Source organism: Vidua macroura, chromosome Z, assembly GCF_024509145.1.
Source record: "Vidua macroura isolate BioBank_ID:100142 chromosome Z, ASM2450914v1, whole genome shotgun sequence".
In the NCBI taxonomy this organism is placed as follows: domain Eukaryota; kingdom Metazoa; phylum Chordata; class Aves; order Passeriformes; family Viduidae; genus Vidua; species Vidua macroura.
In genome coordinates, this window is record NC_071611.1 from 49,846,561 (window position 1) to 49,860,670 (window position 14,110).

Below are 14,110 nucleotides of genomic sequence, written 5' to 3' on the forward strand. Positions count from 1 at the left end.
ATTATTGAAAAGCAATTTGTTATGAAAACTGATTGATGTCATTCCAGACTTGCATCATTCCTCTGAGTTGCTAAGTTGGATGTTCAAATCACCCTCAGTGTCAGTGATGAATAAATTTTAATTCTGGCGCCCTTCTCCTGAAGTGTATTTTCTAAAGTACCTTTGGCTTAGATTCTGTAATCGAGTAATTAGAAGACCCTCTGTCTCAAACTGAAACACATGAACAAAATGGAAGGCCTTAAAACAGACGATTAAGATGTTCTATGAAGGAAATTGAAACTTGGATATGAGATGAGGTAACAAGACACTTCAGTGGTGACTTGATTTATTCTGATATAAATAATCATGTTATACTTCTTTGTTCTGGAAGGATTTTTCTACTTTTCTGGTTTTGCTGCTCTGTCAGAGCAGGCAGGATAGACAACTCCCACCCATTCTTTCAGAAGGATTCCAAGTAGATAAGCATCTGTTTAGGCCAGACATTTGCAAGGTTCATCATGATGACAAATTTCATCAACGTGTGATGATCTTGCAGACAGAAGAATGGTAAGGCATAGATTTTTCTTGCTTATGGATTTTTTTTCAGAAAAATATAATGTAAAAATATTGGTTCTTAGCTAGATATATATATTCTTAAAACCTAACAATTATTTGTAGATATTTTACATGGTTACCCCTAGCTTCTTTTAAGTCTGTATTACAAAATAACATTTTTTTCCATTTAAAGGTTTAATATTTTTGCCAATTTTACTGGAGGGTGAATGATTTGAATGCCATTCTCTCGTCAATTTTTGCCATTACTCACAAAAAAAGTGGTTTTTTTTGTATTTTTAATATTTGGCTTCCTTTAGCCAAGATGGTTTCCACTTTCCTTGACAATGACAATAAGTGAAAGAGCTCCTTAAAAATTACTTGGGCCTATAAGCAACATTTAGAATAATGGCACCATTTAAAGGTGGCAATTGCAAGATGTTAGAATGTAGGACACAAATCTTCTCTTCAAAATCCTTTTGCTATTTTGACAGTTGAATTTAAATGAGATAGGGAATGTGTACCCAGTTGTATACTCCCTTGTTTGCCTTATCACTTCACCATGATAGGAGGAAGAAAGACATTTTTAAAAATCAAAGAAAGAAATTTAAAAACTTCTGCTTTTAAACTTCTAATATTTTAAGATACCCAAGCTCCTGCAGTAGGAGTGAAGGAAATTAACTAGTGGGTTATTTCTCACTAGTTCATGCATTTTCTTCGTTTCATATTCCTCATACCTTTTCTTTTGCATCGCATTTAGTTAATTGCTCAGTTATATAGCCCTGAATAGGTTGATCACATGTATATCGAGTTTTCTGATTTCTCCAGAGTTATTATCAGAATTTTATCTGTGTCAAGAGCATACTAGTTGAAGGAAATATATTTTTCTGGGGAGATGAATCAAAGCTAATTTGTTTCTTTTTTTGTTATGGCTTTTGGAAGTGTAAGAATAATGGGAATAATGGCCTTTTTTTCCCATCCATGAAAGTAACAAAAGAAATGTATCCAAGAGCAGTTCGACTGGTTCACGTTGCCACCTGTGAATCAAGTGGGCAGCTTCTACTTTTCCGCTTTATTTTTGGTTATCATAAGCATATTCTTTACATGAATTGAAACAATATCATGTGTTTTCAAGATTCTTGAACAGTTCAAGTCTAAAACATAGTTCTGGAATTTTCCTAGCTGGTGTCTGTAAGTCTTGAGGGATGTCTTCGTAATGTCCCTAGAGAAAATAAGAACAAATTGAACCACTAATCTCAGTATTATTTCTGTTCAGGTCTTAAAACAAATGTTTTTTCCTAGCTTCTTCAGATGACCCACAAGGAAGAGATATGGAATCTCATCTACATAATAGTTTCTAAAGGTAGGAATTAGTCCTCTCTATTTCTTTCTCATTTTTCCTTTGACACTTGAAGATCAGCCAAATCACGGCACACAACCCAACAATCCCTGGTCTTCTTAAAATACAACTTGTGGTACAAAACAATGAGCCTAGTCATTTTTTTGAGGAGAAGCATGAGGAGGAAACACTGATAGGCTTCTCTCCAGCACATCAGCAAGATATTGAGCACTTGAAAAGACCCCTGGGTGAACACAGACACAGCACCTCCATTACTAAACTCAGCACATTAGCCAGAGAAATGTATGACTAACTGCCTCTGTCTCAAGGAAATCCTAAAACTCCTGCTTTTGGCAGTACCTGAAAACAAATGTATAGGTTTGCCTAAGTTAATTGAGGGCTGTGTACCAACAGCAACGGTATTTTTCTGAATCTGAGGCATGTCCTCTTCTCTTGCTGTAGATAATATATATTTTGTAGACAAGATATTCTAAGCACTCAAAGGAAGAGATCTCTTCCCTTCTAGCCTCCTATTTATTTAAATTTTCCTCTTGACTGTGATTGACCATGGGACAGACTGCTGTGCCTGTCCCAATGAGAAGTTATTGTCTCCAGGAGGCAGAGTACTGAGTGACTCAGCCAGCAATACTTTCTGTTCTGCCAAAAGTTTGTCTTTACAGTGCATAGAGTGTGTCACTCTCCCCAAGCAAGATAATTTGCATTTTTATCAACCTCTTCAAGATCCTTAACTCTGAAACTGTCACAGCAATATCCCGGCAGTATATCAATAAAGACTCTGGCATCTCTTTAATAATAAAACTCTGCCTTTCTCTAATTCTGTCTTTCATTTTACATGTAAAAGCTGGGGGTTTGAAGCACTAGTTATATATGTCTGTCTATCTGTCTGTATCAATTCAAACTTGATTCAAATGACACAGAAGTCATTAAATAAGGATTCATTTATATTACATACATGACTAATTGGAAGGAATAAAAACTGTTTCTCCTTTAATCATGACCAATCCATCTTCATCATGTTTCAGCACAATGGCAAGAGAGTCTCAAATTGAGTTCTATACTTTTATTCTTCCTTTCTCTTATATGACTTTTCAATGCACATAAATGCATTAGAGAGCACACTTTTTTCAAAGCACTGAAATTACCTCTTTTAAATTCACTTTTCTACAGAGAAGGCTAATACGTCTGCAGAAAGGATGATTGCGAAATGAAAGAGTCTGGCACTTCTTAGCAATTTTCTCTGCTTCTTAAACAGGGCTAGTTTAAGAATTGCATTTTTGCATTTAACTATTTTAAGGATATCATATAATTGCATTGCAGTCTGCAGTGGAGACTTTCACACATGCCTCTAAGAATTTAACTAGAAAATCTATCAGTTCAAAGTGAAGTGGTAATTTTCATGCTGGACATTGGGATTTTGGTTTGTAAACCAGATTAGCCTCAAGGATGCTATTGTTCACTTTTTGAACATTTACAAAGGTATACCTCCCTTGAAACGTTTTTATCCCTCATGTTTTTAAACGGCACACAGTTAGTGAACAAAAAGGAGGTTTCTTTACTTTGTTCTTTAATCTCTGTAAAATCCTTACTCAACTATGTCCTGAGAAATGATAGGAAGGCTAAAAATGCTTCTTTTTGGCTCTTAAGCATACCATAGTTATTAGGAAGCCAGTTTTGTGCTAACTTTTGGCATGTTAGACCTCTCCAGCCTTTTCAGGCTTAAGCGTCTTGTTACTTTAAAGAATATTTGTGTCTGTTTTGATGTTCTTCTGAGAGATATCTACTCTCACACTGCATCGAACACAGGATTTTGGGGGAAAAGCACAGTGCAAAGAAAGTCCCTCATACATTTGACTCTTACACTACAGGATTTTTTTTGCTTGCCCTCAAATGTGTACATATATGTTAATTAAAATAGTAGGGATTTTTCTTTTATCTTACTTGCTTTATTCTGTTTTAATACAAGAAAATGCTATTTTCTTAACATAGCCTGTTTTTTTTAATTGCATTATCTCTAATCCTGATGAGATGAAAAATTCTTCTATACCCTAATTTATTTCTTCCTCCTGGCTATAGAACCCTAGTCAATAATTTCCAGAAATAATGGCAACAATAGTTAGGAATATAAAAATTTTTTTGCTATTATTTGAATACCGTTTAATTCAGAGTACTGCTAGGGACCTGTTTTTCACGGACTGAATAAAAATGGTATTTTCAAATTGAAATATCATATTTAATCCTAAATAGTATAAATGGGACTGAATGATCTTGAACTAATTTAAAGAAAGTGTGTTAAATACCATCTCATGGGTCATAGAATAGAAGAGAATCATTTTAGCTGGATGGAATCTACAGTGATCCTCTAGTCAAAATGCCTGGACAATTCTGGGATGAGAAAATAATAAAATTGACAGACTTGGTTGTTGTAGTCTAACCCCATCCAGCAACTATGCACCCCAAACAGACCCACTCACTCTTCTACCATGGGATGGGGGAGAGACTCAGAAGAGTAAAATTGAGAAAACTCATGGGCTGAGATAAAGATTAAGCAGGTAAAGCAAAACTCACACTTGCAAGCAATGCAAAACAAGGCAAAACATACACGAAATCCCATGGGCAAGCAGGTGTTCAGCCATCTTCAGGAGCATGGAGCACTTTGGATGTCTCCCCCATCATCCTCCTTCTCCCCGCCTATATGCTGAGCATGACATCATAGGATGTAGGATACCGCTTGGGTCAGCTGGGATCAGCTGTCACAGCTGTGTCTCCTCCCAGCTCCCTGCACACCCCCAGCCTTCTCGCTAGGGGAGTGGGTGAAGAGCAGCCAAGGCTTTGGCTATGTGTAAACCCTGTACAGCAATAACAAAAACAACCTTGTTTTATGAACACTAGTTTCAACAGAATACAAAACACAGCTCCATAATGCCTGCCATGAAGAAAATTAACACTATCCCAGCCAAAGCAAGAACAATAGAGCAGAAAACACCTTCCTGCTCCTGGGTTTGATCACCGTCTTAACAAAAAATTAATTCCTTTTTCAAGTCAGAATCTCCCCTGATGCAACTTTGAACCATTTCCACATGTCTGCTAACAATGAACCCCAGAGAGAACAGTTCAACACCTCCCTCTTCCTTCCCCTTCCTCAGGAATCTGTAGAGGGCCATGAGCTCAGCCTCCTTTTCTACAAAGGGGGCCAGTCCAGGGTCCTCGGCCACTCCTTACAGGAGTATGCTAGCCAGCCCTTTCATCAGCTTTGTTGGCCTCCTCTGGACACAATCAAGGACCAGCACATCCTTCTCAAATGGACTGGATCAGCACAGCTCAGGTAACACCAAGGCTGGATACAGCAGGATAATCTTCTCCCTGACTGTGTGGCCGAGCTGTGTTTGATGTCCCCTGGATGAAGTTTGCCCTCTTGGCTGGCTGTGCACACTGCTGGCTCACAGTGAGCCTGGTGCTGACCAGCAACCCCAGATCCTGCTCTGCAGTGCTGGTCTCCAGCCACCCCCCTCCTAATTTTTGCTTGTATACAGAAGAACTGGGCATTAGCCTTCCCACTTTCCTGATTCTGGTTCACTCAGCATATTACTCCTTCCACCCCCTCATTTGTTTTTTTTCTTTTTACACACAACTCTGAAGGACAATGCCTATCCATCTTCACGTGAAATGTTTATCCTCTTACTTTTCTTCATCTAGTTAGGCATTTTGTTAAAAAAATCTTCTACTCTCTAAAATCTTTCTGGCAAACCCCATTTTTTATCAACAGCAACCTATCATGGCTGTTAATTATTGCCGCAGTCCTTTAATCTACTTCTCACTAAATAATAATATTAAAGCATCTTGGAAAAAGAGCTATCCTCTCAAAATTGTTTCTGTTTGCATCATCGACGTTGTTCCTTTTCTGTGTATCTTTTGTCACTTAACAAGGCAGATGTAGGCTGTAAGGACCCTTTTACCCCATAGATATTTATAAACAGTACCAAAAAATAGCATAAGCCTGGAGTTAAAAAAAAAGAAAATTAAATTAAATTTGGTCCAATGCAAGCTTATTTATTTTTGCTGCTCCATTTGCTTTCAATGTTTTCTTATCTCCCATTTCATTCTCTGCATCCTGATATTTGTGCTCCGCTGTGACTTGTTCTAGTTCTTTTCTCCTTTTCTCTGTCATTTCCCTTCATTTTTCTGCTCCCTTTCGTCAACCTTGCGCTATTTAAAAACTATAGTATTTCCCATTTTTTCTCTTTTCTAAATGCAGTCTTCCTTTTGCATATGTTGCCTTTATTTCCCCTTTCCTGAAAGTTAATCCATTTCTCTTCCCACCTGTTTTGTTTCAGTTTGGGAGTGTTTTTCCTTTATTCATTGGTTAGTCTTTTGATTGGTTGTTGGTTTTTTGTTTTGTTGGGTTTTTTTTCTGCAAAATCAATCTAGACCATTCTTATTTACACAGCATTATCTTTTTGTCTCACCTCTTTTTCCCTCATCTACTTTTCCTGCATTACATATATGTGGGAGCAGTAGAAAGGATTGATGCTGGGATTCTCAAAACAAGAGGAGGAGTTTGGGCATCATGTCAATCCTCGGCAGAGGATGGTGTGTGTATTGCAGGTATCTGTATCTAAACAAATTGCAATTTTCCCTTGCATCTTTGTGTGTAATCCTCTCTTTATGCAATTTTTAGTTGGCCAAATAACATTAGTTCAGCACTGGAAAGTGAGTTGAAGGCATGTCTGTGTCCCACCTTCCAGTACTCAAGCTCTTTGGCTGCAAGGAGCAGGAGGGAAGGAACATGGACTGTGATTGACTCCATCCATTGTTTGTCAGGATCAGGACATTCTGGAGAGCCCCTAAGGGGTAGAAAAACCCTGGCTGTTCTTTATGCCTCCACACCCACAGAGTGGAGTATGGCCTGGCAGGGTTATCGACAAGGAAAGATGTTGGTATTAATTCATGCCACCTAGAGTGAATTGTTCATAAGACTTTCAAATGTGTGTGAACAGCTCTCAGAAGCCCTCATTTAAGCCACAAAAATGTCAAAATATTTTACTGTGAAAAGTATACGTGAGTTACCAGGGCTGACTGTTTTTGGGTTTACACCTCTTAGCAAACAACTTCTGAAATGAGTTTTCCCTCCTCCTCTCAGCTAGTGGCAAGCTTTTGTTTTGAGGTGTGAAGGGCTTTTAAGATTTATCTTTTAATGCTCGACTTTAAAATAAAGTGCTTCTCATATAGAGGGATTGATTACATTCCTAGTGCAGTGAATGATAAAACTACTGTGGACTATGAAAAGGCAGCATAATTGTCTATGCCTTCAGCTGTGTAACATGTCTGGAATCCATCCGTTCTGCTACTGGAAAATGAAAGATTTGAAAACACTAACTCATCCAGGAAAAATTGCAAGAGGGAATGAAGAGAAAGTATTGTGATTAGAACAAAATCATCTATTGCCATACAGAGAAAACTGTTGAGATGCCTATCACATGAAAGAACTCAGCTAAGCTTTTCTGTGGAAATAGTCTACTTACAGAGTAGCTAGATAATATAATGTTTATAATTTATTATCAGTTCTTCTCTCCCTCAGTTTCATTTAATTGATCAAAGACTTTTCAGTTTTAATACTGGCTTCTGATTAATTCTCAACTTTTCATGAGAGGTGAAAAAAATATATTATCTTCTTTCTTGTGCTTTTTCTTATTTTATTTTTTTATGCACATCATTAATTTTTGCTCTTGGTCCTATGAACTCTGTTTCTCTCTGTGTCCACGGCTGTGATCACTCGCTGAAGTATTCGTGGATTGCTAAGAGACATAAATGCTGAAGTTTTTCAGAATCATCTCATCAAGGCGTCTTGTATTTTAAGATTATGTGTTGAACAATGTAGGAAGTACTGTCCATACCTTAAGTTACTGGTGCTTGTTTTGAAGTATTTTGTAATGAAAATGTTGAAAACAGTTCTGAGTATCTGCTACATGTATGCAAAGGCTGAAAGCAAAGTACGGGTTCAGAAAAGCAAGTGTGTTTCTATATTTCACACTTCAATCATCCAAATTACTCCTTTTTAATTAAACTTTTTTAGAAAAATAACTGACCCATCTGAGAACAATAGCCATTATTAATTTAAAGACAGAAGTTAATAAATTTTTATTTGCAGTACTTTTTTCTCATATTACATTCATTGTGGTTTGAAAAATACTTAAAATAATCTGACTTCAAAGTCTACCTGGAGGAATACAACTTTTCTTATATTTGATTGTCCTAGATTAGGGCAAATTTGGGAGAACACCTCTGGAATGAGCCTCCAGAAAGCAAACCCCCCACATCCCCTCCCCCACCTGGTTCAGGAAGAACTTCCTCGGAGAGAAGTGGAAAAAAACCTGTTTACTTAACAAGCAAAACATTCCCAAATAGAAAAACAACACCAGATGACAAAACTCTTTCACAATTCTGAAGAGATGACTAATTCAGAAAGTGTCTCCAGGGAGTGGTCGCCCAGCTATCAGTCTCCGGCGCTGGTGATGGCTGCTGACGGTCATAAAAAAGCAGGCTGTTGGTGTTTCTTTCGTGTTTTACAGGTGCCGTCCAGAGCACGTTCAGATGATATTCATGAAAGGGAAAGGGAAGGGAAAAAACCAGTCAAGGGTTAAAATAGGACTGCCTAGCTAAACTAGCTAATAAGCAAAAGTAAAAGCAAAGCGAAAGCAAGCAAGCCAATAAGCAAGCAAGCCAAGCCTCTCCTAGACACAGATCGTGGGGGGAGGTGAGCTGGCTGATAACAAGACAAAGCAATCCTTCACTTTCCGAGTCAGTCCTGAAGGCACAGAGCATAGTAAGAGGCATAAACAGAACACACGATTGGGGATACAAGCACCTTAACATCACCTTAGGACGTTGATGATCATCTTGTGTCATTACCATTATCTCCTTCATTTTGTTTGTCCCTCTATTAAAACTAGAGTCATCCTACAAACATCTGTGAACCTCATATCTTCCTTCTAACGCCTCTCTAATTCTCATGACAGTTTCTAAATAACGGAATACTCACAATACTTGTAACAACCTTCTAATTCTCTGATGAGTTCTTTAGAGCTGTCTTTTTGAGCACCCTCACCTGCCAAAGACTTTGTTGTCTTCTGTCACTTTTTCTAGTCTAGCCCTTTATACCCCTTGCCAGAGTGTATATAAAATGAAGGAGGCTACTTCAGCTATGCTCTCTTGTTTTGGATTGATGTCCGGTCAAAAAGTTTCAGCTCTTCAGTTTCAAATGAATTTTGGCAGAGAGTTGTATCTTAGAAACTAGCAATTTCTGATTAATTTTTGACAAGCCTACAAGAAGAGAAAGATCCTAGTAAAGCCTTCAGTAAAACAGTCTTCACAATACACCTTCTTGTCATCAAACAATGCACATGGGAACTAAAATATTTTAAGAATATACTGTTGGTAAAATTACAAGTCTTTGTAAATTCAGAAGGTTGAAGAATTCTTGTTCTGTATTTCAGTGTGTCACTACACCATAAGATCCTGGGTCATCTCTCTAATATATAGGTGGTGTGCTACTGTTCATGGCCCCATCCTATAAGTTTTTGTAACCAGTATCTTCGCATTCACATATTTAGCATACAGAATCCCTTATGCAAAGAATTTCATCTCATTTGAAAGGTCTTCTGCAGTAGAATTGAGACCAGCTCTGGATATTGTTAAAATTTCAAAGTAACCTTTTTTTACTCATATTTTGCACAAATGAATATTCTTATTTTCATTACACTTCAGTCAAAATAAAATTCTGTTATTTAACTCAGGAGGAAAATGCTGTTAGGGAAAGCCTACCTAACTTAAAACTTAAAAATGAGAACAGTTCAAATATGTTTATAATCCCATAATTAATTCATTTTGACCAAAAACAAACCTCATTGTTCTTCTGTCTTTCCTTAGGATGTCTGTCAATTATGTTAAACAGAATTCATTTTTATACCGTGACTTGAATAAAGATAGCTAGTACTAAAACATGTTAATCATGTGAAATGGAGAAAAAACACTCTTATTTTTCAAGAAACAATCGTTACCCTACCAGTTGTATCTCATTGAACCTGAAAGAGCTTTTATTATTGTAGTTATATTCTGATTGAATTTTTCTGGCATCTATGATTATAGTAATGAAATTTTTATTTTCTTTTAAACCATAGATTTCATAATGACATGCACAATGTCTGGGAAAAAAAGAAAGAGTAACCAAAAGAAGTTGGGGTTTTTTTCACTCTCTCTCTCTTCTAAGGGAAAACATATTTGTTAATCAGAAAACAGCAAAGCATAGTACACTGTCTTGAAATCTTACATTATGGTTTGAAAACTGAAGCCAATTTGGGAAACTGGACTTCATAATGGAACTATCACTCTACCTTGGACTCTTTTTTTTTTTTTTTTCCCTGCTCTGCCAAGCTGAAGTCAAAGGTCTTACAATTTCTATTTCATGGTTTGCAGTATAGTTTTTTAATGGTGTCCCTTTCCAGATTAAAAAGCAATAAAAAACCAAAACCAAAATCAAAACCAAAACCAAAAAAAAACGAAACAAAAAACAAAATTTAAAAAAGCTATTGAGGTGTAGTTCTGAGTAACTATGCTTCCCATAATCTTTTGTGAGTAATCAAAGTGATAATGGCAATTATCTGGAATAAAAATATGTGAACCAAAAAAAAAAGTAATCGACAATCAAAATACAAAATGCAAAATAGAGTAGAGGAGATTTTACTAGACTAGTTTACACTAGACTAGACTAGTTTGGTTGGAAAAAGCTACAATGGTTATGCAGTCCAGATGCCTGACCACTTCATGTCAGACCACAAGTTAAAATATGATTTTAAGATATTGCTCAAATACCTCTTAAACACGAAAGCCTTGGGGTATTGTCTACTTACTGAGGAAACCTGTTGCAGCATCAGACCATATTCTCAATTAAGTGCTTCCTGATGTCAAGTCCATACCTTCAAACCTGCTCTGACACAACTCTGAGTTATTCCCAGCCTTTTATTACTGGATCCAAGAGCAAAGAACTCATCACTTCTCCCCTAACTCCCCCGCCTCAGGAAGCTATAGAGAGACTTCTTCTCTCTAAACTACATAAACTAGAGCTGCATCTCACAGGACATAACTTTCAGCCCTCTCATCAGCTTTGTTGCCTTTCTTCTGGCATAAGAAACACGATCTTATTTTGTTGAAACTCTTTGCTCATCACGTAATCCTGTCTGCATCAAAGAAATGTGAAAATCACTTTAATAGCAGATTTGACTTCCCTTTTTTTAATGACTTATCAAAATCTAGAGGTATGTCTCTGTAAGGAGTATTTCTGCATTATTTGTTCCATTCATGCAAAATGCAGCATAGCATGTTCTACAGAATAATACAACAACATATAGAAATACATATCCTTCAAAGCATAGAGTAAATTATAGAAACATCTGGATCCAAACATCTGAATTTCATATATGTAGATGGTTTTTTTACACCCACAGTCTATGTTTTTCATTATAATGTGTATTTACATTTCTGCCTATTTATTAAATATTACAAGTTTTCTTTCTTTTTTTGCTTCATATTGAAATATTAATGATTTTCTTTCTCAAAGTAATTTTTGAAGGTATAGTCCATAGGGCCATCAGAAAAACTGCAGTGCTTTATTATTTATATATTATAATTTCTACAACATTTGAAGATTTACAGATATCTTCCTAGGCAAAGGTTTCAGGATAAAAACATTCCTGAGCTTGAGTGGACTTAGAGAACATCCTTCAGAAATTTTCTGCTTCTTGTGATGTAAACATCTTGTGTACAGAGTTTCATAATAGAGTTATTCAAGGAACTGAACTCTCAGACCTTGAAAACAAGAGAAAATTGTAGGAGCAGAGATAACAGACCATGTCTTTCTTGGTATTTTCTGTGGGATTTCACCCTCAAATACTATTTCAGAGACAACTTATGCAGTTTTCACAGTAGACATACCCTTTCTCCCACACCCCTATTGAATTAGCCTGCAAGGCAAAGATTATCACGTCCTCAAATATCCCAAGATAACCATTTCTGATGGTTAGACTGGAATAACTGAAACCTGATTTTACTCCTCTGGCTTATATTCAAACATTAACCCTTCACATATGCAGTGTTAAATCTCTTTCTTGTGAACGTATTTTCAATGGAAGTAAAGGTTAGCACTTGCACTATTGCTTTTGACATAGTGCAGCTGGCTTGATAATGTACATCTGTGAAAACTTCTCTGGCCTCATGAACCATAGCAACATCATGTGAAATTGTGAGTGCAACATTAAATTTGAGGTCATTTTATTAAAATTTTTATCTAGTGTAATCTACAGAAAATTTGATTTATTTCGTCTGAAAATACGTTTGAAATACAAAAAGACTATTCATATAAAGCAGATGATTCGTCAAGGATTATTCCTCATCTGGACCATCCTAGATGGCTCCTGTGTGAAGCTGATATCAGCAGAACCACAAATTTTAAGAACAAGAGATATGTATAAGCAAGGAAAATATAAACCATCTGATTTTGCAATAAACATACTTCCCATTAGACAATATGAACAATGGTGTTGTAGCATGGCAAACCTAGGTAGTACTTTATCAAGAGCTCTGAATTGTGTCAGGGAAGAGTAGCTGAGAAATTGATGCAAAAGCTTGTTATAATCCAACTGGTGAGAGAGGCCTCTGCCTGAATTAAAGTGCAAACAACACTATAAGCTGACGTCAATAATATGGACCCTATTTAATATTAAATGTGAGGTAGAGAGGATGATACAAAAAAGGGGATGGGGAGGGAGAGGAGGAAGAGAGTGAAAGAGAGGGGAAGGAGAGGGAGTGGAAGAGGAGGCAGTGAGGGGGGAAGAGACACATGGATCCATCATCATCCAATTAGTCTTTCTTCACTCTGGGATTCATGGTTGTGGGGGTCCGAGAGTCATTCTTCTGGGGCACCACCTTTTTTCAGTCTCAGCTCTGCATCCACAGGGTGATCACAGATGTTGGAGTGTAACTGGGAGTATCATATGTTTGGAGTGTCAACATGCTTGAGCAGTTGCATTTGTTCCCACAATCTGTCACATTAATATGCATTATAATGCATTATAATGCATAAACTAAGGTGTGTTAAATAGATTTCACCTCGCCAGAACTCACATATTTCTCCCTTTTGTGTTTATTTCAAATTCCAAATGTGGAATCTTTTGAGAGAGGCAACTGTGCTCTTTTTAATCCTAACAGACGTGTGTACAATAAGCAGTTCCTCTCTGCTGCTATGCTGTGTGTAACGCATGAAACACTGTCAAAATTAACACATAAATCCAGTGCATCCCTTATATCAAATCAATGTAAACAGAAAAATTATTGCATTTGCTGTGAAATAAAGTAAGCATAGTATTGTTTTAATAATTTTACTAGGCACTTATGTTCTTAAGATCTTTGAATGGAAATGTGAAGTTAAACACATCATTTTTTCCCTGACTAGAATGCATTTTGATCTCCAAGTTCTCAAATTAAAGAAAGATTTTATTATATATATTCACAGGGCATGGTTAAAGAACACAGAATATTTAGTTATTATTGACAGCTCAGACATAAAGCTGTTGCTTTACATATTGGTTTGTTTCCTGCTACAGGAACTGTAAAAATGAAAATATCGCTAAATAATGTATTTTGATTGATATTTTTTGGTATTTCAAGTTCTGAAGGTGAAGGTTGAAGAATTTGCAATATACAGTTTTGTATTCTGTTCATGCCTTGCAATACTTGATCTCATATATGCACAAGGATGAATGCAGGTCTGCACACTCTGCTGAGCAGACAATAGAGCAGGAGGAAATTCATTTCTCCTGTGCATTGAAATCAGGCACAACTAGAGCATTTGGTTTGGTTGTGCTGAGGCACCCTGACCTAGAAAATACTTCATTATAATTCTTTAATACTTTAAATCAACTATCTTGTCTGTGAAAAATCAGTCCTGTGTAGAACTATATCAGTGTACAAGTAGGCATCATTATTGTATCATCAAGGTGTAGACAAAAGCAGATTTTTGTATCACGCAAAAGGAGCTAGTCTGTCTATCTTCTTTCTTATTCCACTGTGACTCTCTTGACATTTTAGGCATTATTCCGTATTTACACTAGTGAGACTTGATCACAATTGAGTGTCCATCAGGAGTTAAATTCAAAGTGTGGAGGGAAAAGC